The sequence below is a fragment of the Triticum aestivum genome, chromosome 6B, assembly GCF_018294505.1.
Source record: "Triticum aestivum cultivar Chinese Spring chromosome 6B, IWGSC CS RefSeq v2.1, whole genome shotgun sequence".
In the NCBI taxonomy this organism is placed as follows: Eukaryota; Viridiplantae; Streptophyta; class Magnoliopsida; order Poales; family Poaceae; genus Triticum; species Triticum aestivum.
In genome coordinates, this window is record NC_057810.1 from 338,089,147 (window position 1) to 338,115,249 (window position 26,103).

Here is a 26,103-nt window from a genome sequence, read left to right on the forward strand (position 1 = left end):
GCGTGGAGGTCGTTCGGGGAGGATTGGTGGAGCGAGGCGGCGGCGATGGCGTTCCGGCGACGGAGTGGTCGGGCGGGGCAGCCCGGCGACGATGGGGCGGCGTCGGGCCCCGGCGTCGGGCTCGGGGGCAAGGGGATCGGGGTGAGGTGCGTTGGGGCGCCCCCGATCCATATCGCGCGGGGGGTGGGGGGAAGGAGAGTGGGGATCGTGGGGAAGGGGGTTAGGGTTTCGGTGCCCCCCGGGAGGGGTTAATGGCCTGGGTCTGGGCCGGCTGTGTGGCTAGTTGGGCCTCCTGGCCCAGGGGAGAGGGGGGTTCTCTTTTTTTTTTGTTCTTTTGTTTTCTGGTTTTAATCTTTTCTTTTATTTACTTTATTTGTTTCTGTTTCCTTTTCTTATTTAATAGTTTATAGTTTTTAGAAAAAGTGAAACTCACCCCTCAATTAGATTTGTAAAGTCAACTGTTCTCACAAAAAGTTTGGGACAAAAGTAAAGTACCTTGTATTCTCTATTAATTAAAAAGACATTTAAGTTATTGTTTCGGTCATTGTTTTATTTATTTTAGTGCCTCTAATTATTTTATAATGATGTGGATCCTCCACCATAATTACTTATGATTTATCCGACACAACCCGATCAATTTAGTTTTAATATTTGAAAACCTTTGTTGTTTGCCTATTTTTGATTTGAATTTAGAATCAGTTTTGAACTAACGCGAGATTAACAACAGTAACTGTGGTGACGTGGCATCGTTAACGTGGGATTACTGTAGTCTAATTATCCGGGCGTCACAATTCTCCTCCACTACAAGAAATCTCGTCCCGAGATTTAAGAGGGGAGTAAAGGGGGGGGGGGTTCTGGTTATTCTAATGGATCTTCTTGAAGAAGTTAATCCCTTTCGTTGATGTCTTCAATTCTTTATTCCAAAGCATCATGATGAAGTTGCCGTCCTTTCTCCGGGGAACTCCATCGTACTTACGAATAGGTAAGGGGCAGCTCTACAATGATAGGAGGTTATAAGGGAAATTTATCTGGGGTATCCCAAGAATGAACATATGAGTATCTCTCGAGTTGAACAAATTACACCTATCGAGAGCAAAGTAAGGTGGTATCATGGGAAGTTTCGAGCAAGCAGGCGATCGTTCGATGCCTGGAACAGGGCGTGAAAAGGGGTTCAAAGCAATGGGAATAAGTATTGTGTCTGATACCAGAATAGATCAACAGGCAAGTGGCCCGTGAATTACATACAAAGTCAAGCACGAGGAATAACTTTGACAACAGGGTGTATAGGAGAGTCAGGTTTCGATCCTGTGAAACTGTGGGTTATGGGCCCACCATGTGGTTCCTCTTTTTTTTTTATAATAGGAGCAGTGACATCTTGCACGGTCATGATAGCAAGGCATGTCAGGGAGTACCATGTCAGCTATGTCGGCAACAACGTTGGTACCAAGGGCGAGGGACGAAGAGAACCATTTTCCTGCTCGTTGAAACGAGGCGGACCAATAGGCAAGGTTCCCGTCCATCGGTGGTTACCGGAATGTCATCAACAATAGTAACAAGGTCTTACTGACATAGTTGTACATCGAGGTGTTTGCACAAGCAGTGGATTATTACTGCTTATATCATATAGATCATAGAAAAGGTTTAAACAAACCAATGGAAGGAAAATATGATCATCAGATTAAACAGAACAATGGAAAGGAAAATATGTTTAAACACATATTCCGAGGTATATCCTTCCCAAGGACAAGCAGAGCAAGATATCCATGACAGGATATAAAGTAGAAAACCATTTAGGTAAGGGGGGAGGAATCTCATGATATTACTCATACAACGGTGTTAGGATAATTGATAATTAAAATATAGCATCGTGCTTCAAACGTGCCTGTTGAAAATCGGAGTACCATTGACATGCTTCGAGATAGCAGTGACATGGTCTTCAGGTGAAGATCAGACTTTGGAAACACGAAGGATCCATCAAGAATAACTTGTAGAATAAGTCTTACAATTTCCTCATGGATGAATGGGTAACCTTGCTGAACATGAATCTATAATGATAGGTCCTCCAGCCGGGGGGGGGGGGTGCTAGGCATGACATCATGTTACCGGGTCATCAAAGGATCAACGTCATAACTCTTGGAAAGTTGTCCCAACCATCATATCTGACCGAGATTCAGATCCGATTGGTGTCAGGATACCTGAGACTCAGGATGTCCGAGAAGAAAAGGCGCAACACAAATCGTTGAAATGGCATTGCAAGCTTCTCGGGAAATGAACTATGGGAGCGGGTTTCTGAAGCAATAGTTCACCATTAAACCAAGGAGAGGGCAAGGAGGTGTCTGGTGAACTCAACGGCAATTCACCGATATTCTCAAAAGATGGATTTCCACCATTAAGTGAACAAGGAGATAAAATTTGTCAGATCAAATGATATAAGGAAGTATGCTCGAGGAAAACATACACAATTAAACATTGGTTGAAAGGTGCGCCCGAAATGTGGATTGGGTTGCACGACCAATGTCAGAATGGTGATTCAATTAGCGAAGGACTTAGAATGAACTATCGATCATTAACTTCAAAGCAATAGGGTTGCTAGAAGTGCATAATCCAAACAACACCGTTCACTTGTGGGTACCCCGGTTGGAATCAACACGAGGACCAAGAAAGAATGGTGATGGTGAGAAGTATCATTATAGCAAGAATTCTTAAGAGGTGGAGCAATCCTCACAACATTCTTAACATCAAAGATGGTAATACTCCGCGGTAGAATATAACATAAGTTGGATAGCAAGGAACTCAAGGTACAACACAATACAGGAACAAGTTTTGTGTTGGAGGGAATGCAATAATGTTGTCGCTGATAACACCAATCATCGATGGCAAGGATGGTATTTCTCATCATGGTTTCAATAGATCTCTTGGAAGAGCTCAGAATGTTGATGATATTCACGACACATTTGTCGCGAGAGTTCATGAAGATGTAATCGATCGGTGATGACATCAAGTCAAAGTAATGATAAAGTGAAAGGTTATTGGAACCAAGGGTATGACACAAACTCGAAACCAAGCTTGTTGTTCAAGGCGAAATGATATGATGATGATGATCGACGTAAGGTTAGTTCATCGTCGAAAATTGTGCTCCGGGAAGAAGGACCGGGTAGCACAGTTAAAATTAGCTCGATAATGATATAGCCGATCAGGCTAGGAATGACTTGAAGGATTAATAAATTTGTAAGCAGTGATGGGTTCAAATACTTGTTGAATCGCAATGCGAACTCGATTCAGTTATCGATGTCTTTGAGTGTATAATAACTCAGAGCCCGTGAAAAATTGGAATCAGTGGGAAGGTAGCACTTGATGAAGAACTCATAAGGAGTTATGCAGTTCCATGATAATCTCGAGATACCAGGGGGTAATACTCGACACAAGATCAAAGTAAAGGTGGGACTGGTGTATTGATCCATAGAAGACAATTGTTTTAACTTGTCCGAGAAATGAGATCAAAGAAGAACAATCATGGTCGGAACCACGGTTGCAAAAGGCCAGATCTTAGATATAAGATGAACTTATACCAAAGGAATAATTTATTTAAAAGAAGCTTTAATGATAAGATCTACATCGTGTCCATGGGCATGAACACAAGTTCAAGGTCGAGTCCCACTTCTCCAATGCATAACCTTTCATTCACTTCTCATGTTCGATGAAGATGCAGTGTTGAAATTTTATCTGGTGAAGCACCAGAAGAGTATGACTCGTGAAAACTTTCGGGTTCACACGGTTTAGAGAAGGCATATGTTCAACCCACAGGGGCTTCTTAGAAATGTATACCACAAGTTTCAAGAGTAAATAACACAAGCTCGAAAGTAGAGCATGGTTGGCCAAGCAGAGGATACAACTTAACAAGGGCATCATGTATCAGGGGAAGAACTCACAAAGTGATCAAATGTGAAGGACACTGTCGGATAACAATCCAACAAAGGACTTGATGGTCCACAAAGGATCTGATACGAGTATCGGTACTCAACTAGAGGAAGAAGAATGTAAGGAGATCAGATTATAGAAACAACTGACTAACTCAATTGTCAAATGCAAAGGAATTATGATTTCCAATTCAAGGGATCAGAAGCAATGCTCTGATTAGGGATGGATAAGTTGAATAGACTTAGGGTACAATCAACGACAATTGGATTGGTCGAGAACCAATTCCAGTTAAAAGAATGGAAGCTCAGCCGGAAAGGTAATTTATAAGGATCAATGATGATTGCGTGTATTCGCAAACATATTGAGTCAACAGACTCAAAATGATAATGACAAGGAATGTCATTAAGACTACGAGACTTATGGGATTAACCATAATGCGAGCAAGCAAGAATTTCAAGAGCCAAAGGCCCCAGAGGATTTTCGGAAGATCGAATAGTATTTTGAAGACTTTTGTGAAACTCATGAACAACTAGGGATGAGCGGATACTCGACAAGTGCGAGGATTTATTCGAAGGGGTATTCATGTGGCAAAGAACTGCTAGGCAGTAGGCACGAAGTATTCTCGGAACAATAGAGAAAACTTCGGGTATCTTGTAATAACAAGAACAATGGGGAATGATCGTAAGAATGGCAAGTGTAAGTAGTTATCCATAAGGATTTATCGGTGGTCGGGATTAGCAAAAGTGATGGGCACAAAGTCTCGAGAGAATATCAAAGAGTATCTCCGAAATCTTCTGGTGCAGTCGGTGACCATCTGGACTGAAGGGGCTCTCCGGGAGAAAGTATTTTCGAGAACCTAAAGTTAGTTTTTAGCAAAAATCGTCTAACCCGAATAGAAGAGGGTTCAGAATCCCAGAGTAAAGGTCGAGGAATAAAAGATCCTAATACCTCCCGATGGCGACGTGGGCCCATGGGCCACACAGCCATGTTAGTAAAAGTTTTCAACGACTAGACTCGACTTCGGCCAAGGAGTTGGAAAGGGGGATTCCTACAGGCAGTCGGCTCTGATACCAACTTGTGACGCCCCCGATTCAATCGTACACTAATCATGCACGCAAACGTGTACGATCAAGATCAGGGACTCACGGGAAGATATCACAACACAACTCTAAAACATAAATAAGTCATACAAGCATCATAATACAAGCCAGGGGCCTCGAGGGCTCGAATACAAGTGCTCGATCATAGATGAGTCAGCGGAAGCAACAATATCTGAGTACAGACATAAGTTAAACAAGTTTGCCTTAAGAAGGCTAGCACAAACTGGGATACAGATCGAAAGAGGCGCAGGCCTCCTGCCTGGGATCCTCCTAACTACTCTTGGTCGTCGTCAGCGGGCTGCACGTAGTAGTAGGCACCTCCAACGTAGTAGGAGTCATCGTTGTCGGTGGCGTCTGGCTTCAGGGCTCCAGCATCTGGTTGCGACAACCAGGTAGAAGGGAAAGGGGAAAAGAGGAAGAAAAGCAACCGTGAGTACTCATCCAAAGTACTCGCAAGCAAGGAACTACACTACATATGCATGGGTATATGTGTAAGGAGGCCATATCAGTGGACTGAACTGCATAATGCCAGAATAAGAGGGGGATAGCTAATCCTGTCGAAGACTACGCTTCTGGCAGCCTCCGTCTTGCAGCATGTAGAAGAGAGTAGGTTGAAGTCCGCCAAGTAGCATCTCCAAGTAGCATCTCCAAATAGCATCTCATAGCATAATCCTACCCGGCGATCCCCTCCTCATATCCCTGAGGTAGAGCGACCACCGGTTGTATCTGGCACTTGGAAGGGTGTGTTTTATTAAGTATCCGGTTCTAGTTGTCATAAGGTCAAGGTACAACTCCAAGTCGTCCTGTTACCGAAGATCACGGCTATTCGAATAGATTAACTTCCCTGCAGGGGTGCACCACATAACCCAACACGCTCGATCCCATTTGGCCGGACACACTTTCCTGGGTCATGCCCGGCCTCGGAAGATCAACACGTCGCAGCCCCACCTAGGCACAACAGAGAGGCCAGCACGCCGGTCTAAACCTAAGCGCACAGGGGTCTGGGCCCATCGCCCATAGCACACCTGCACGTTGCGAGGGCGGCCGAAAGCAGAACTAGCCCCTAGTAAGGCAGGTTCCAGTTCCAATCCGGCGCGCGCCGCTCCGTCGCTGACGTCTGAAGTGCTTCGGCTGATACCACGACGTCGGGATACCCATAACTACTCCCACGTAGATGGTTAGTGCGTATAGGCTCGTAGCCGACTCAGATCAAATACCAAGATCTCGTTAAGCGTGTTAAGTATCCGCGAACGCCGAACAGGGCCAGGCCCACCTGTCTCCTAGGTGGTCTCAACCTGCCCTGTCGCTCCGCCACAAAGTAACAGTCGAGGGTCGTCGGGAACCCAGGCCCACCTCTACCGGGATGGAGCCACCTGTCCTTTCAGCCCCCTCGTCAGAATCACTTGCGGGTACTCAATGAGCTGACCCGACTTTAGTCACCATCTGAATAGTATGTATGTATGTATAGTATATACCCGTGATCACCTCCCAAGTGATCACGGCCCGATAGTATAGCAAGGCAGACTGACAAGAATGTAGGGCCAATGATGATAAACTAGCATCCTATACTAAGCAGTTAGGATTGCAGGTAAGGTATCAACAGATGTAGCGACAATGTCAGGCTATGCATCAGAATAGGATTAACGAAAGCAGTAACATGCTACACTACTCTAATGCAAGCAGTATAGAGGAGAATAGGCGATATCTGGTGATCAAGGGGGGGGGGGGCTTGCCTGGTTGCTCAGACAAGGAGGGGTCATCGGTGACGTAGTCGTACCCGGTGGCATCAGCATCGGTCTCGTAGTCTACCGGAGATAAGAGGGGGAAGAAACAATGAATACAATGCAAACATAAACACGACGATGTGTGACGTGACAATGAGCGGTGCTAGGTGTGCCCTAACGTGGTATGAGGTGGTACCGGTTAAGGGGGGAAACATCCGGGAAAGTATTCCCGGTGTTTCGCGTTTTCGGGCAGAGGAGCCGGAGGGGGAAAGTTGCGAGTTCGATAGGTTAGGGGTGTGTGGCGAACGAACGGACTGCGTATCCGGATTCGCCTCGTCGTTCTGAGCAACTTTCATGTAGAAAATATTTTAATCCGAGTTACGGATTAAAAGATATGATTTTTAAAAGATTTTAACAATTTTGGAATTTAATTATTTATTTAATTAATTCGAAAAAATGTATTTATGACGTCAGCATGATGTCATGCTGACGTCAGCAGTCAACAGGGGTTGACTGAGTCAACCCTGACAGGTGGGTCCCGTTCGTCAGTGACTGTTAACTAATTACCCTAGTTTAGTTTAATTAACAGTAGTTAATTAGGTTAATTAGCCATTAGGTTAATTAATCAGGATTAATTAAATTAATTATTTACTTAATTAATTAATTAATTAATGTTTTAGTTATTTTAGTTATTATTCATTTATTTATTTATTATATTTATTTTTTTTTAATTTTTTTTTACTGACAGTAGCACTGGGCCACTGGACAATGTCCAGCCGGACACGTCCAGGGCAGCACCACACATGGCCGGACAATGTCCAGGCCACACCCTTTGGCGCGCCGGACATGTTCGGGCTGGGCGGGGCACGCACGCAGCCAGCGGCCATGGCCGAACCGGTCGGTGCGGTAGCCGCTAGGGGGGATGTTGGGCGGAGGCAGGCGAGGTGGCGGGGGGGGGGGGGTCGGCCGGAGCAGCGGACGCCCGGGTGGCATGGCCGGCGACGCGTGGTCGTGCGGCGGTGGGCGAGGCCAGCAGGGGGGCGCAGCGAGGCGAAGCAGAGGCCGCGGTGCACGGCGGGGTGGCCGCGGGCACCAGGCCGCGGGGAAGGCTACGGGGCAAGGGTCGGGCGGAGCTGCGGGAGCACGCGGGCGAGCGAGTCCCATCGAGGACGATTCCGGCGCGGGGTCGGAGAGGGAGATGGGGGTGGCGCTCACAAGGGGTTGCAGGGGACTGGGCAGCGGGGCGCGAGGAGGAAGACGGGGACGCCGGCGACGTAGGGGAGGCAGTCCGGCGAGGTGGTCTCCGGCGACGGCGTCGAGCGCGTGGAGGTCGTTCGGGGAGGATTGGTGGAGCGAGGCGGCGGCGATGGTGTTCCGGCGACGGAGTGGTCGGGCGGGGCAGCCCGGCGACGATGGGGCGGCGTCGGGCCCCGGCGTCGGGCTCGGGGGCAAGGGGATCGGGGTGAGGTGCGTTGGGGCGCCCCCGATCCATATCGCGCGGGGGGTGGGGGGAAAGGAGAGTGGGGATCGTGGGGAAGGGGGTTAGGGTTTCGGTGCCCCCCGGGAGGGGTTAATGGCCTGGGTCTGGGCCGGCTGTGTGGCTAGTTGGGCCTCCTGGCCCAGGGGAGAGGGGGGTTCTCTTTTTTTTTGTTCTTTTGTTTTCTGGTTTTAATCTTTTCTTTTATTTACTTTATTTGTTTCTGTTTCCCTTTTCTTATTTAATAGTTTATAGTTTTTAGAAAAAGTGAAACTCACCCCTCAATTAGATTTGTAAAGTCAACTGTTCTCACAAAAAGTTTGGGACAAAAGTAAAGTACCTTGTATTCTCTATTAATTAAAAAGACATTTAAGTTATTGTTTCGGTCATTGTTTTATTTATTTTAGTGCCTCTAATTATTTTATAATGATGTGGATCCTCCACCATAATTACTTATGATTTATCCGACACAACCCGATCAATTTAGTTTTAATATTTGAAAACCTTTGTTGTTTGCCTATTTTTGATTTGAATTTAGAATCAGTTTTGAACTAACGCGAGATTAACAACAGTAACTGTGGTGACGTGGCATCGTTAACGTGGGATTACTGTAGTCTAATTATCCGGGCGTCACAAGCGGCATCGTCAGAGAGGCACTACAGCGACGATGGCGAGCTCACGGGCGGCGGCCAGAATCAGGCGAGCTCGACTACGGTGAAGCAGGGCACGACAAGGGCAGCAGATCACAGTGTTCGACTGCTTGGGAGGTGCTGAGCACGACGCCGAACTCGGATACGGGATGTGGTTGTTGTGGCCGCGGTGACGAGTCCAACTACGGCGACGGGTACGACCACAACGGGAGAGCTATATACCGAGCATGTCAGATGGCGTGAAGAGAGGGGAAAGATCGACATGCTCACCGTGAGCCGATAGGGGTGCAAAATGGGCTCGGGGGAGGCTCGACATCGACGAATCGATGGCGAAGACGACGACGCCCAAGGAGGAAGATGGCGTGTCGAGGGGCTCCGTGCAGCGATCGCCGGCTCGAAAGAGAGGTAGGGGAGGACGTAGCGATCGTCGGAGGTGCGTCTGGACTCGGAAAGACAGCGGGAGAAGCTCAGTGGCCGCACTAGGACGTGGCCATGGTGACAGCGGCGCTCGGGAGAGGTGGGGAGCAAGATAGAGATCGCGTGGGAGGAGGAGATGAGGACGGGTGTGAGTGGGAGTGGGGCAGGGACCGAGGAGGGGTCAGAGGAGCCGTGGTGGTGGCGTCCTTATCCTCTCCACGGCGGAGCCGGCGAGGTGGTCCAACGGGGACACGCGGGCGCTTTCGCCCTCGGTCGGCCACTGTAGCGAGGAGGGAGACGGTGTGTGTAGGCTGGGCTGGCCTGGCACTGTGATGCGACTGGGCCGTGGCATAGTGCCATTTCTCTCTTTTCCTTTTCTTATTCTTTTTCCATTTTATTTTTTCTATTTTCTTTTATGTCTTTTGCCTTTATTTTTAATAGCAAATTAGTTTTATAAATTATGAAACATGGTCCATAATTAGCATTGCAATATTAGACACTTCCATAAAATTTTTGAGAGCTATTTAAATTAGTTTGGATTTTTCATAAATTGAAACACATCTAAAATATTGTTTTGGCCCCTGTTTGAATTGTTTTACGACATTTAAATATTTTATATAATGTTGGTTTCTCCAAGAAAATTACTCAGTGACTATTTGCAATATTATGAACATTTTTGTCCTAGTGTTTGGTGAAATAATTTCTGGACTTTATATTTCAAATTTGAAGTTGAAACAGAGGGGAATTTGAATTGAGATTTGAACTCATAGTTGATCAAGAAATGTTAACCAAAAGGACTTGGCATAATCAGAGAGGGTTATTGTAGCTTAATACACGAGGGTGTTACAACTCTCCTCCTCTAAAATAAATTCTCGTCCCGAGAATTAAGAGGTAGAAGGGAAAAGATCGTGGTATTCTTCACGAAGATGATCCTCGCATTCCCAAGTGGCTTCATCTTCGGTATGATTCGACCACTGCACTTTACGGAACTTGGTAAGCTTCTAACGGGTTCGACGTTCAGCTAGATCAAGAATGCAGATCAGATGCTCTTTGTAAGAGAGATCATCTTGCACTTCGATCATTTAATGATCCACTTCACGGTGCGGCTCCTTGAAGCAACGCGAAAGTTGCGACACATGGAAGACATCATGGACGTGTGAAACCGTGGTGGCAATTCCAATTTATAAGCCACACCTACATGTCTGGCGAGAATGCGAAAGGGACCAATGTAGTGAGGAACTAACTTGCCCTTGACTCCGAAACAATGAGTGCCCCTCGTAGGAGTGACACGCAGATATGTTTGGTCACCAAGTTGATAGATAGACCCCGAGTGTTTTCGATCATAGATGCTCTTCCAGCGGGACTGGGCTGCCTTGAGATTTTCATGGACAATGTGGACTTGCTCTTCAGCTTGTTGGGTAATATCCGGACCAATGAGCTGTTGTTCCCTAGTTTCTGATCAATTTAGAGGGGTTCAACCCTTACGTCCATATAGTACCTCAAAGGGTGCCATCTTCAAGCTAGCTTGATAGTTGTTGTCGTGAGAGGATTCAGCATATGGGAGAGATTCTTCCCACTTCTTGTCACGCACTTGGTTAACTCTCTCAACTTGACCTTTGGACTAGGGGTGATAAGCAGTGCTCTAGGTTATATGAGTTCCCATAGCTTCTTGGAAACTTTCCTAGAACTTTGAGGCGAAAATTTTGCCACAGTCTGAACTGATCTCTTTCGGAATGTCGTGGAGTGTCACAATTTTGGAGATGTACAAGTTTGCTAACTGACTAGCAGTGATTGTCTCCTTGACTGGTAGAAAGTGTGCAACTTTGGAGAATTGGTCGATGACGACAAAAATAGCATCGTCACCCTTTTGTGATATGGGAAAGCCAGTAAGGAAATCCATCTGAACCTTCTCCCATTTCCATTCAGGAATAGGAAGCGGTTGCAGCAGTCCAGTAGGTTTCTGATGTTCTACTTTGACGCGATGGCAAACATCACATTCTTCAATATATCAAGCAATGTCTTGCTTCATCTTAGACCACCAGTATTTCTGACGAATGTCTAGATACATCTTGGTACTTCCCAAATGAACGGACAAAGGTGTGTCATGTGCTTCTTTCATAACTTTCTTTGTCATAAGTTCGAATCGGGGTACCACAAGGTGATCTCTGAAATACAATGTTCCATCTTCAGCAAACGAGAAATCTCTGGCTTTCTCAAGAGCAAGATCTCGTTTCGTTTGACCAACTTCAGCGTCTTTTACTTGTGCAGACTTAATAGCTTTCTGTAGAGTTGGTTCTAGGACAAGGTTATTAAGGGAACCCTGTGGAACAATGTAAAGGTTCATCTTTCGAAGTTCCTCATGAAGGAGGGGTTGAGCTTTCTGAATAATGAAGTTGTTGCAATAAACTTGCAACTCAGGGCATCGACCATGACATAAGCCTTGCCAGGGGTATAAGAAATATCGCAGTCATAGTATGTAATTGCTTCTATCCATTACTGCTTATGGAAATTTAGATCTGGCTGAGTAAACAAATACTTTAGACTCTGATGATCAGTGAAGATCTCGCAATGGTTACCGAGAAGGTAATGTCGCCACAACTTCAGTGCGTAAATGACCGCAACAACACTACAAAAAATACACATCCGTGACATTTTGGGCCGAACGAATTTTTTTCGGTCATACTTATGACACTTCTATGACAATAATTATGACAAAACTTGGTATCATCATAGATGTGGTGGGCTCCTACTTCTATGACGAAAAATCATGATAGAAAATGGGCTTTTCATCCTAGGCGGGCCGGAGACGCACCTGCATGACATTCTTTAGGCCGTCCATGACAGAAAAAATCATGGTAGAAGCGAGGGCGAGGAAAATTTTGGGGAGTTCCCGGTTACGGTGGGTGGTCGGGGCCGAGCGATGCACAAAGGGATTGCGCATTTCTCTCGTACACGTATGCGCGTGGGTGCAAGGCGTTGGGCTCTAACTGAACCCAAGCGAGGCATTCGCCTACTGAACCCGAGCGATTGCACTGTAGGCTACGCGTTACTCAACCCGAGCGATCGATCGGTCCCTGGCTATTAACTGAACCCGATCGAGCGATTCCTTCGCTACTTCTGCTAACTGAAGCTGATCAAACCTGCTGCCTCTTGATGAACATTGGGCGTTGTTGGGGGGTTGGATGAACAGTTCCCGGTGGGGGGTTGGATGAACAGGACCCCGTGGTAGTAGAGGACGTTGCCGCTGGATAAACAGGACCCCAATCGATCGAACCATATGGGGGTGGATGAACAGGACCCCGTGGAGGGTTGGATGAACAAGACGATCCCGTGGAGGGCTGGTTGAACAGGAGCCGGTGGAGGGCTGGATGAATAGTAGCCCGCGGAGGGGTGGTTGAACAGGACCCCGTGGAGAGGGCTGGTTGAATAGTAGCCGGTGGAGGAGCGGTGGAGGCTGGATGAACAGGAGCCCGTGGATGAACGGTCGCAGTTGGAGGCTGGAGGAGGTCGACGGTGGATGAATAGTAGCCCGTGGAGGCTGGAGGAGGTCGACGGTGGAGATGAACAGTGGCCCGTGGAGTCCCGTTTTGCGGTACGCCACACCCCTCCCGATGAACATGACCCCTATTTTGACCGGAGCACTCCAACACAAGTCCGTTTCCTCCATTTTGCGGTACGCCACACCCCTCCCGATCAACAGGACCCCGTTTTGACCATAGGCACTCAAACACAAGTCCGTTTCCTCCGTTTTGCGGTACGCCAGACCCCTCCCGATGAACATGATCCTGTTTCGACCTAAGGCGATCGAACATAGGGCCGTTTTCCTCCGTTCTGTGGTACGCCAGGCCTCGTTTTGATCGGCTGTTCCGTCCAAGCCGGTTGCCTGCCGATGAACACGACGACGCAGTTTCTCCGTTCTGACCCAACCGGTTGGCTGCCCATGAACAGGACGCCGTCGCTGCCTCTCCATGTACACGATCCCTGGCTGTACTATGCGCGAGTAGGCGTTCGAGACCCCGCCCGTATGTATGTACGTGGCCGTATTTACTTTCTTGCACCAAGGCTGTATGTACATGTACATGCTACGTGCGCGCCTGTACTACGACACGTGCACGCCTCTACTACGACACGTGCCCTTCCTTACTCGGCCATGGTTCATCGCTGCAGCTTGCAGACAGATCGACCGACAGTATGTACGTACACGTTCGCGACCAGAATGACAACGCTACGTACGCTTCGACCAAGTGAGTCCCGACTGTCAGACACTTCCTTGCGTGCAAAGATGTAGCATGTTGGTCCTAGCAGTCGGGGGGAAATGTTTTTTCATGAAATATGGTGGCCCGTCCAGTGGGTCCCTACTGTCAGGTGGAGGAATCATTATTTTGCGCCTAATCAGGAGGCACTTCCTTGCTGCGACCATGGACCCAGCTGTTAGCCTCTCCACGTACAGTACTCTTCTGTTGGAAGTCGTTCCTTGACCACATTGACCACGCTGCGCTGAGAGCACCAAGGCTGTGGACGACGGCGAGGCCTAGGAAGGGGACAACGCGGAGCCGAGGAAGACGCGACAGTGGATGCCCCCGTGGAGAGGAGTACGAGGGGTCACTGGTTCGGCTGCGGTGTGAGGCTGCCGTCGCCGCAGAATAACAGGGGGTGTGGGTGAGTAGAGGGATGGCTTGGCCAGCGGTGGGAGTAGTAAGGGCGGTGAGGCCTCCGCGACAGCATAGCCGGCCACGGGAGGTAGGAGCACGTGGCACGGCCGACGCTGGTTTGGGCGGCTGGAGCAAGAAGACCAGAGGTTGAAGAAGCATTACGGCCGTTGGATGGACATCGTACGGTCACTGGAGCTAGAATCGTTCATATTGACTAAGTTGACAAAGCCTCCGTCCGCGTCAACTTAGTAGGCCCACAAGTCAGCTTCCCACTATTGTGGGTCCCAGCTAGCAGGAGGGGTATTAATTTTTTTGTGCGTAATAAGGAGGCACTTCCTTGCGTGCGAAGATATAGCTGGTGGGTCCGAGCTGTCAGTGGGGGGAACATTTTTTCGCAAAATACAGAGGCCCTTCCGGTGGGTCCGATATGTTAGGTGGAGGAATCATTATTTTGCGCGTAATAAGGAGGCATTTCCTTGTGTGCGGCCGTGGACCCAGCTGTCAGCCTCTCCACGTATAGTCCACTTCCGATGGATGTCGTTCGTTGACCACGTTGACCACACCGCCCTGAGAGCACCAGGGCGGTGGATGACGGCGAGGCATAGGAAGGGAATGACACGGAGCCAGGGAAGACTCGGCAGTTGTTTCCCACACGGAGGGGAGTACGAGGGTTTACTAGTTCGTCTGCCGTCGCCGGAGAATAACAACATGTGTGGGCGAGTAGAGGGATGGCTAAACCAGCGATGGGAGTATGATGGTGCGGTAAGGCCTGCGCGACAGCATAGTCAGCCGTGGGAGGAGGGAGCAGTCCCACTGGCGCTTGTTTGAGTGGCTGGAGCAGGAAGAGCAGAGATTGAAGAAGCACGACGGCCGTTGGATGGACATCCAACAGTCACTGCCTCGTGTGTTGACTAAGTTGACACGGTGTTGCGTGTGCGTCAACCTTTTTTCAGGAAAGCGTACGCATCAACCTAGTGTAGGCGCACAAGTGAGTCTCAAATGTGTGGAAAACAGCATACAACCCATCTACCATTATTTCTAATAATATACAACCCATTCGCTAATTCTTAAGGATTATTTTGGTGCCCATCTTCTTTTTGTTAGCACTACAGCCCATATTGTGGCCACGGTTAAAAATTATACATAATTTTGCATATTTTGGTGCGGTCAGCTATTTTAAATCCCGACATTTTGAGTCACATTGAAACTAATTTGAAAAATAAATTCATATCAATATAAAATCCAAATAATTGTCCATGCATAAAAATCAATGGAATTTAAAATCTCAAAATGATTTTTTGAACTAATTATCGGTTTGATTTGTTTTAAAAAAGTACAACCCATTTCTCATTACTGATAGCCCAGTTTCTCATCTTCAAAGATTTGTAGCCCAGTGATAACCCACAAGTATAGGGAATCGCAATAGTTTTTGAGGGTAAGTATTTAACCCAAATTTATAGATTCGACACAAGGGGAGCCAAAGAATATTTGAAGGTATTAGCAGCTGAGTTGTCAATTCAACCACACCTGGAGATTAATTATCTGTAGCAAAAATGATCAGTAGCAAAGTAGTTTGATAGTTTTGATGGTAGTGACAGCAACAACGGTAACGGTAACAGTGATAGCAGTGATATTGTAGCAGTAATGATAGCTGTAGCAATAGTAGTAACTTAGCAAGGACAATATATGATAAATTCGTAGGCATTGGATCGGTGACTTGTTGGATGATATTCATCATGTGACAGTTATAACCTAGGGCGATACGACACTAGCTCCAGTTCATCGATATAATATAGGCATGTATTCTGTAAATAGTCATACGTGTTTTATTAAAAGAACTTGCATGACATCTTTTGTCCTACCCCCCCCCCCCCCCATGGTAGCGGGGTCCATATTGGAAACTAAGGGATATTAAGGCCTCCTTTTAATAGAGAACCGGAACAAAGCATTAACACATAGTGAATACCTGAACTCCTCAAATAATGGACATCACGGAGAGTGGGCCCGGTTGTTGTCACTCCGGAGTTGTCGGATCATAACACGTAGTAGGTGACTATAACTTGAAAGATCGGATCTAACACATGGATATAATGATGAATTCATAAACGGTTCAGATCTGAGTTCATGGCACCTGGGCCCAAAGTGACAAGCATTAAGCATAGCAAAGTCATAGCAACGTCAATCTAAGAACATAGTGGATACTAGGGATCATGCCCTAACAAAACTAACTCGATTACATGATGAATCTCATCCAACTCCTCACCGACCTGCGAGCCTACGAAGGAATTATTCACTCCCGGTGGGGAGCATCATGGAATTGGTGATGGAGATGGGTTGGTGATGACGAAGAACGAAGACCCCCCTCTCCGGAGCCCCAAACGGACTCCAGATCTACCCTCCCGAGGAAGAGCAGGGCTTGGCGGCGGCTCCGTCTCGTGTATCGCGATAATTCTTTCTCCTTGATTTTTTCTGAAATAATTTGATTTTATAGTATCAGGGGGGTCGTCAGCGGGGCCACCAGGTGGGTACAACCCACCTGGCACACCAGGAGAGGGGGGCGCTCCCTGGTGGGTTGTGCCCACCCAGGGGGCCCTCTCTGGTGGGTCTTGGCTCCAAAAATCCTCTTTTATTCCATAAAAATTCCTCGCAAAGTTTCGTTACATTCCAAGAACTTTTATTTCTGCACAAAAACAACACCATGGTAGTTCTGCTGAAAACAGCGTCAGCCCGGGGTTAGTTTCATTCAAATCATGCAAATTAGAATCCAAAACAAGAGGAAAAGCGTGAGAAAAAGTTGATACGTTGGAGACGTATCAACTCCCCCAAGCTTAAACCTTTGCTTGTCCTCAAGCAATTCAGTTGATAAACTGAAAGTGAGAAAGAAAAACTTTTACGAACTCTTTTGCTCTTGTTTGCATAAATAAGCTTAAACAACACCCATGTTTTCAGCCAACAATATAACTAACCATGTCAACAATAACATTTAAAGATTATAACGACTCATATCAATGAATAATCAATTAGCAAGCAATAATAAAATATCTCAAACAACAACACGTAGTCAAAACAACCATGATATAATATGACAACAGTGGTATCTCGCTAGCCCTTTCTGAGATCGCAAAACATAAATGCAGAGCACCTCCAAAGTTCAAGTAGCGACTAAACATTGTAATTCATGGTAGAAAAGATCCAGTCATGATGCACCCAACATTAGCTACACATAATGCATAAATTATGACAGGTGTGCTCTACTCAGTTTCTGGCGCTTGTTTTAGAAGGTGGTGACACAACATAAAAGTAAATAGATAGTCCCTTCGCAGAGGGAAGCAGTGATTTGCGGAGGTGCTAGAGCTCAATTTTTAAAACAGAGATAAATGACATTTCGAGACATGCACCCTTCTTATTAACTTCACGACCATCAGTTATCAATATTTTCCATGCTAAGCACACTAGTGGCGGTTCCCAAGTGATAAAATTAAAGGTTTTGACTCCATTGGGAGTTTTTTTTGATTTTTTAGAGATGAACTCTTTTTCATGTTTGCAGTTTGGGACTGGGCATCCCTATTACCGCCCATTTTCTCGTGCGATGGCGAGTGAATAAACACTCAACCTGAGAATAACCCGCTTATCATGGAAGATACCGACCACCTTCTGTCATTCCACGAACAATCCAGACACACAAAAAGGATAATTTTAGAAGTTTTTTTAGAGGTGGCACATGCAAATTTACTTGGGACGGGACGTAATACCGCATATAGGTAGGTATGGTGGACTCATTTGGAATAACTTTGGGTTCAAGGTTTTTGATGTACAAGTAGAGTTCCCACTTAGTACAGGCAAAGGCTAGCAATTTAGATTGAGAAGCGACCAGCTAGAGAGCAACAACGATCATAACCATGCATTATGCATACGTAACATTGGACACTAGCATGAGTAGGATATGGACACCATGAACATAAATATCATAGAGGCTATGTTGGTTTTGATTCAACTACATGCATGAACATGTGCCAAGTCAAGCCACTCGAACATTCAGAGGAGGATACCATATCATCATACTACATCACAATCATTTTAATGCTATGTTGATATCCGCTACCTCTTGAGCACTGCGTTGGTTTTCCCTTGAAGAGGAAAGGGTGATGCAACAAAGTAGCATAAGTATTTCCCTCTGTTTTTGAGAACCAAGGTATCAATCCAGTAGGAGGCTCCTCACAAGTCCCTCGTACCTACACAAACAAACAAGAACCTCGCAACCAACGCGATAAAGGGGTTAACAATCCCTTCACGGTCACTTGCGAAAGTGAGATCTGATAGAGATAATAAGATAAGATAAATATTTTTGGTATTTTTATGATATAGATTGGAAAGTAAGATTGCAAAACAAAGTAGATCGGAAACTTATATGATAAAAGATAGACCCGGGGCCATAGGTTTCACTAGTGGCTTCTCTTAAGATAGCATAAGTATTACGGTGGGTGAACAAATTACTGTCGAGCAATTGATAGAAAAGTGCATAGTTATGAGATTATCTAGGCATGATCATGTATATAGGCATCACGTCCGCGACAAGTAGACCGACTCCTGCCTGCATCTACTACTATTACTCCACGCATCGACCGCTATCCAACATGCATCTAGAGTATTAAGTTCATAAGAACAGAGTAACGCATTAGGCAAGATGACATGATCTAGAGGGATAAACTCAAGCAATATGATATAAACCCCATCTTTTTATCCTCGATGGCAACAATACAATACGTGCCTTGTTGCCCCTGCTGTCACTGGGAAAGGACACCGCAAGATTGAACCCAAAGCTAAGCACTTCTCCCATTGCAAGAAAGATCAATCTAGTAGGCCAAACCAAACTGACAATTTGAAGAGACTTGCAAAGATAACAAACCATACATAAAAGAATTCAGAGGAGATTCAAATATTTCTCATAGATAAACTTGATCATAAACCTACAATTCATCGGATCTCGATAAACACACCGCAAAAAGAGTTACATCGAATAGATCTCCAAGAAGATCGAGGAGAACTTTGTATTGAGATTTAAAGAGAGAGAAGAAGCCATCTAGCTAATAACTATGGGCCTGAAGGTCTGTGGTAAACTACTCACAACTCATCGGAGAGGCCTTGGCGATGACGTAGAAGCCCTCTGTGATCGATTCCCCCTCCGACGGAGCGCCGGAAAAGGCTCCAAGATGGGATCTCACGGGTACAGAAGGTTGCGACGGTGGAAATAGGTTTTCGTGGTGCTCTGATGTTTTCAGGGTATGAAGGTATATATAGGCGAAGGAGGTCGGTCAGGGGAGCCTCGAGGGGCCCACGAGGGTGGGGGGCGCGCCGGGCACCCTCGTGGCCGCCTCGACTGCTTCTTGACGTCCACTCCAAGTCTCCTGGATTGCGTTTGTTCCAAAAAGATCGCTACCGAAGGTTTCATTCCATTTGGACTCCGTTTGATATTCCTTTTCTTCGAAACACTGAAATAGGCAAAAAACAGCAACTCGGGCTGGGCCTCCGGTTAGTAGGTTAGTCCCAAAAATGATATAGAAGTGTAAAGTAAAGCCCATAAACATCCAAAACGGGTAATAGCATGGAACAATCAAAAATTATAGATATGTTGGAGACGTATCAAGCATCCCCAAGCTTAATTCCTGCTCGTCCTCGAGTAGGTAAATGAAAAAAACAGAATTTTTGATTTGAATGCTACCTAGCATATTTCTCAATGTAATTTTCTTTATTGTGGCATGAATGTTCAGATCCAAATGATTCAAAGTAAAAGTTCATAGTGACATAAAAGTAATAATACTTCAAGCATACTAATAAAGCAATCATGTCTTCTCAAAATAACATGGCTAAAGAAAGTTTATCCCTACAAAATCATATAGTTAGGCTATGTTTCATTTTTGTCACACGAAATACTCCCATCATGCACAACCTCGGTTTCAACCAAGCAATTGGTTCATACTTTTCAACGCGCTTCAGCTTTTTTCACTCCCACGCAATACATGAGCACGAGCCATGGATATAACACTATGGGTGGAATAGAATATGATGATGGAGGTTGTGTGGAGAAGACAAAAAAAAGGAGAAAGTCTCACATTGACGAGGCTAATCAACGGGCTATGGAGATGCCCATCAATTGATGTCAACATGAGAAGTAGGGATTGCCATGCAACGGATGCACTAGAGCTATAAATGTATGAAAGCTCAACAAAACAAACTAGGTGGGTGTGCATCCAACTTGCTTGCTCACGAAGACCTAGGGCATTTTGAGAAAGCCCATCGTTGGAATATACAAGCCAAGTTCTATAATGAAAAATTCCCACTAGTATATGAAAGTGACAACATAGGAGACTCTCTATATGAAGAACATGGTGTTACTTTGAAGCACAAGTGTGGAAAAAGATAGTAACATTGTCCCCCTTTTTTATTTTCTCTTTTTTGGGCCTTTTTTTGGCCTTTCTTTTTTTATTTGGCTTTTCTTTTTTATAGGGGACAATGCTCTAATAATGATGATCATCACACTTCTATTTATTTACAACTCGATACTAGAACAAAATATGACTCTATATGAATGCCTCCGGCGGTGTACGGGGATATGAGTGACATGTATGAAAAATTATGAAGGTGGCTTTGCCACAAATACGATGTCAACTACATGATCATGCAAAAGCAATATGACAATGATGAAACGTGTCATGATGAACGGAACGGTGGAAAGTTGCATGGCAATATATTTTGAAATGGCTATGGAAATGCCATAATAAGTTGGTATAGTGGCTGTTTTGAGAAAGATATAAGGAGGTTTATGTGTGATAGAGCGTTTCATATCACGGGGTTTGGATGCACCAGCGAAGTTCACACCAACTCTCAAGGTGAGAAAGGGAAATGCATGGTACCAAAGAGGCTAGCAATGATGGAAGGGTAAGAGTGCATATAATCCATGGACTCACATTAGTCATAAAGAACTCATATACTTATTGCAAAAGTTTATTAGCCCTCGAAGCAAAGTACTACTACGCATGCTCCTAGGGGAAGGGTTGGTAGGAGTTAACCATCGCGTGATCCCGACCTCCACTCATAAGGAAGGAAATCAAAATAGCACCCCATGCTACAAATTTGTTACACAACTTTTACCATACGTGCATGCTACGGGACTTGCCAACTTCAACACAAGTATTTCTCAATTTAATAATTACCCAACTAGCATGACTCTAATATCACCATCTCTATATCTCAAAACAATTATCAAGCATCAAATTGATCATAGCATCCAATTCACTTTCTATGATAGTTTTTATTATACCCAACTTGGATGCCCATCATTCTAGGACCAATTTTATAACCATAACAAATACCATGCTGTTATAAAAGACTCTCAAAATAATATAAGTGAAGCATGAGAGATCAACAATTTCTACAAAATAAAACCACCACCGTGCTCTAAAAAGATATAAGTGAAGCACTAGAGCAAAATTATCTAGCTCAAAAGATATAAGTGAAGCACATAGAGTATTCTAATAAATTCCGAATCATGTTATGTCTCTCCCAAAAGGTGTGTACAACAAAGATGATTGTAGTAAACTAAAAAGCAAAGACTCATATCATACAAGACGCTCCAAGCAAAACACATATCATGTGGCGAATAAAAATATAGCTCCAAGTAAAGTTATCGATAGACGAAGACGAAAGAGGGGATGCCTTCCAGGGCATCCCCAAGCTTAGGCTTTTGGTTGTCCTTGAATTATCTTGGGTTCCATGGGCATCCCCAAGCTTAGGCTCTTGCCACTCCTTATTCCATAGTCCATCAAATCTTTACCCAAAACTTGAAAACTTCACAACACAAAACTCAACAGGAAAGCTCAGAAGCTTTGTTAGTGCAAGAAAGAAAAACCACCACTTAAGGTACTGTAATGAACTCATTCTTTACTAGCAAAAATGCCCGTGCGTTGCAATGGGATTAGATTAATATAAAACTTTAAGCAACAAAAACTGCATAAAAATCTAAAATAAGTGGGCAATGAAGCTATAGTTACATGTGTATTCATATTCTCTCCAATCCATGGACACACATAAGCTGTGTTAATCCATAATCTATCGAATCCATGCATCCTTCCAAATTACTTTTACACATGAAATGCATGAAAGATAGTAATAGCTTCTCGATGATTTCCTTCAATTAATCAACCTCTTCACGCAGCTGCTCCACTTTTCTGCCAGGATAAACAAAAAAAATTGTCAAAAACTTGAAACGCTGAACCTACATAACTCATATCCAGCTCTTCCTTTCAATTGTACACACTGTCCAAATGTCAAAATTCTAGAATGGAATCAATACCCTAAAACGGTTCTCTAAATCCAACACAACAAATGTCCCTATGTAGCAGCTTTCTCAGAATCATAAATGGAGCAAAATGTTGTGTTGACCTTAAATGATAAGCGTTGGCCCAAAATTCAGAAACCAACCTAAGGTATAAAAGGGCACAGCTAAAAAACACATCTCAGATAAAGCTTTCCAACTTGATGTTGAGACCAAAGTTGGCCATGGAGATCGTGCCCCATGCACAACAATTAATAAAAACAACTAATTACAGATAAGCTAATTAGAGGATGTACTGTTGACAACTCAATTTAGATAAACTGATTTCAGATACTTGGATCACAACCTTGAATGTTTCCCCTCGAAATTGTAAGCATAAAACCTGATCCAAGTGCACCACAAAATTTGCTCGTTTTCTCAACATCAAGCTAAAATTTTAGAATCAATTTGCCATAAAATATATCAGAATTGAAAACACGCAGAGTACAATCGGATATAGATATATGTCCACGGTCCAACATTAGGGATCCAACTCAATTTAAGCTGTATTGGAATTAGTGTGAGCTGCTTGTGGATGCAACTCAAATGAAGGCAAGTTATATATTTGGAAACTTACTCCAAGCTGAGCTTGACCTTGTACCATGAACTGTCTTGAAACCCACTCGCGGGCACACTGTGCCAGGAAGTTCTCTGTCGTCCCCGCTCGCATACTGCGTTAGGAAGTTCTCCATCTTCCATGACCCCTGGGCAGTTGCAGAACAACTCCGCCATCACATCCCGCAACTGAGGGCAATCAGAAGGACGGCGAGGGTCTCCTCATCGCCGATCTCTCCGTATCCACCAGCCGCGCACCAACAGGTGAGCGGGCACATGATACCCTGCTGCCAGATTAGTTTAAGCCTGAGAAACCAAAGCTAGGTTAGTAAGTTCAGGGTAAAAATATAACTGTGAGTATTACCTAGCACATATTGCAATACCAGAAGGAAACATCTCAGATAGACCAATAAAATTAGGATAACAGTGTGCACTCAGTTGCACATTAAGTGGCTCATGACATAAATGCCTGCAAAATAAGCTTCCTGCCTTAGAGAGAAATGCAAATACGTAGAAATACTTCGGGTTTCATCGTTTCACAAAAAGAAGATTATAGAATTGTAGGCACCGAGATATGGTTACCATAGAAATGTATTAGCTTTCACACAGGAAGGACTCTGCTACTAACAGTTCATTAATCCCTAAAAGAGTGTTGTATATAGCTTTAGTTTCAAAACGTGACTTGTCCCCTACAAAGAACTCATGCACGCATCCATCCACTTAAATGAAAGAGCAACCAGGCTGCTTGGTCTTTTTGCTATTGTATATACCTGTCCTCACTTTATTTCTGCTACTATATATTCCGTTCTTTAATTATGTGCATCTTTGAAACTAACTTCATTAGTTTTATCCCAATGCGAAGAAACAATTCTGGATATAGCGAATGCGTAAACCCACATCCTCCAAAATGTTACTGTACCACAGACGATTCAGTTTTTTGCTTCCCATACTCTTACGCTATTAAAACCTTCATCAGTTCTTGTACCAAGGTACGATGACAATGGCATACCTACAGCAATAATGTCAATTTCACTTGCCATATTTATTTGCAGTGACAAAGTATAAATAATGCTCTACTACAGGTACTGCATCAGTAGAAGCATTGAGATTCTCTGTTATTCTTGTCTAAAACCAAAAAGGAATGAGAAAAATAAAGTTTGATAAATATATTGCAATTCCTCTAACAAATTTCTGTGAAGTCTTGCTAGCTGGTATAAAATGCGAACTCATCATCACTGCCAACCACTAATGCCAATTCTTAACCTTGTTTCCCTCGAAAAGAATACTTTTCCACATGAAGTTATTTATAAAAGAGGGAAAACTTCCATGGTTCTAAAGTCAGAACTACAAAATAATAAATAGCTCAAACTCATGCACACCATCAGCCAAATAACTACAGAGACTCCGAGTGGAACCATGTAGCATTGGTCTTACAAACAACTCATTATAAACACACCTGGATCTGGGGCTCTTGCTCAATTGATCTACCAGCTTCAGCTACCTCGTCTGCTTCTATCTTCCATATTTTAATCTCCTATCCAACAGCTGTCTTACGTCCATTATCAGACCCTCAACCTGAAGAATGTATCAAACACAATTATGTGATGCCTCATTGACTCCAACCTTCTTAAGAGTAGTATACTTGAAACATCATAATACACATGAAAACATTACACTTTCATACATTATAGACAAGTAATGGCTTGACTGAATTAATCAAGCACATGTTATGTTTGGTGTTTTGACAACAAGCCTTACACAAAGAGTAAGAAACACATGTTATGTTTGGTGCTATGTTTGCTACTCTTCCAACTCAGTGGCATCCTTGCCAGTATGGATCACCTAACTTTCTTCATAAGTGTCACTACCAGAAAAAACCTACAAACAAAAATTAACACCGCTGCCGAGCCATGGCTGCTGCCATGTCCACACAGTCATGGATGCTACGGATCTCAGGCTCTACCTCACATATCTCTTCCTTAACCATGTAGTTGCAGCGCCGGCCCAGCAGCATGCCACTGCCAACGCCGCGCTGGTGATCAGCATCAGGGTGACCTCGACGTCAATGAAACGGTCTTTCCCCTGTTCTTTCAGCGGGGGTATACTTTCCCAAAACTGAACATATGGACTTCTCATGACAAAATATTTGAACCCACCTGAGGATTTGAACTTAATTGGTGCATGTATACATTTTATTTTTTGGCAAATAACTCGGGGAATGATCACCCTTTAATCTGAATAAGAAAAATACAAAATTCGTTTATCACTCTATCAAAGTTTGACCACTACTATATTGTTCCTGTAGTGTCTGGTTTATTCTGAAAAACTATAGCACCATCATTAGCAATGTTCAGTAGCTAATTGTGTCTATATGAATTGGCCTTTCAGATCTGTGATTCCACTCTTTTAAAATTATTCACTATAGTCCTCATACAATGTGTGAGAAATCTGACAAAATATTTTTAGACCTTGAGAAGCATATTAACAAATAGGTGGCTCACACAAACTTGCAAGTAGAGAGAGAGAGATGGGGATGCACCATTCGTTACGCATGAATATTTCTTGTGGGTATTGTATCAAACAGATGTCCTAACTTGATGCAAAAGTAAATCTCATGTGGCTGGGTAAAACAACGAACCAAAGTAAGAGACGAAGCTTTCACCAGTAGGAGACGGCAAGGAGGAGATGGAGCCGGGAGGAGGTGTGTCCCAACGTGACCGGGGGCGGCACGACTCGCCGGGAGTCGAGCAGGGAGGAGTCACTGGGGCATGTGGGCGGGAGGAGGCGAGCGGCGCATTGCCGGGAGGAGGAAAGGGACGTGCAGCCGGGGACAGCGCACATCGCCCGCGGCACAGCCGTGAGGAGGCGCGGGGCGGAGCCATTGGCGGGGAGTAGCTCATGGCCTGGAGTCGGAGCAAGAGGACGATTGGATAGGTGGGGAGGGTCGGGTTGGGTCTTCTATTTCTTTCGTTGCGAAACTTTTTTTCATTATACTCACCGAGGACTGTGGGTTGAACACTAAACAAACACAGTGGGTTTTAGCAAAAGCGCCGCGACGGTGAGTCAGCGGGCAGAAGCACTAATCGCTTTATTATTAGGGAAAGATTTATATTGGTGTTAAACCTACTTTATTCCAACTTCTCTATGGTTCATACCGCCCGATACTAGCCATATATTCATCAAAATAAGCAAACAACACACAAAAAACAGAATCTGTCAAAAACAGAACATTCTGTAGC

General features: G+C 44.8%; 1 long non-coding RNA gene across 4 annotated transcripts; it reads right to left on the reverse strand.

Annotated features, from left to right (window-relative positions):
• Positions 1 to 21,875: 21,875 nt before the first annotated feature.
• On the reverse strand, positions 21,876 to 25,808 carry LOC123137098 (uncharacterized). 4 transcript variants are annotated; one of them, XR_006467736.1, is made up of 4 exons: positions 25,527 to 25,808; positions 24,321 to 24,439; positions 22,887 to 23,170; positions 21,876 to 22,163 (listed from the first exon to the last, which is right to left on the reverse strand). It is a non-coding gene; the product is annotated as an uncharacterized lncRNA (long non-coding RNA). The 4 variants fall into 4 exon arrangements; XR_006467735.1 differs by having other exon boundaries at positions 25,503 to 25,808; XR_006467734.1 differs by having other exon boundaries at positions 22,887 to 24,439.
• Positions 25,809 to 26,103: the final 295 nt, after the last annotated feature.